The 326-nt window shown below is 47.5% G+C and overlaps 1 protein-coding gene across 19 annotated transcripts in view; it reads left to right on the plus strand.

The window, feature by feature from the left end:
* The window catches only part of ablim2 (actin binding LIM protein family, member 2), a 101,207-nt gene that overhangs the window by 43,899 nt on the left and 56,982 nt on the right, over positions 1–326 (plus strand). The gene's annotated exons all lie outside the window — the stretch shown is intronic.

The raw sequence follows: 326 nt of genomic DNA on the forward strand, positions 1-326 counted from the left end.
TGTGTGTGTGTGTGTGTTCAAGTTCACTGAGCCGTCCCGGGGCGCGACACCAACCAGCACAAACATCTCTCCTTTATCTTCCCTGACGTTTTTTCCAGAAAGAAAGAATGGGGGGAAAAGAAAGGAGGGGTATTGTTTTTGCTAAAGGAGTGGAAAAGCAGAGCGAGGTTTCCCCTGAGGGTGTGGCTGCACTGTGATGTCATGTGGTTGCCATGGTTACAGTGTGTAATCATTGTGTGTGCATGAGAGGAGATGTGATTTGGAGTTCCTGTCATGCATTGTTAAGAGCCAGACAAACAGACAAAGTGCAGTCTTTTCACACACAC

Source organism: Morone saxatilis, unplaced genomic scaffold (genome assembly GCF_004916995.1).
Source record: "Morone saxatilis isolate NCDOM2014 unplaced genomic scaffold, NCSU_SB_2.0 Contig4, whole genome shotgun sequence".
NCBI classification, from domain to species: domain Eukaryota; kingdom Metazoa; phylum Chordata; class Actinopteri; family Moronidae; genus Morone; species Morone saxatilis.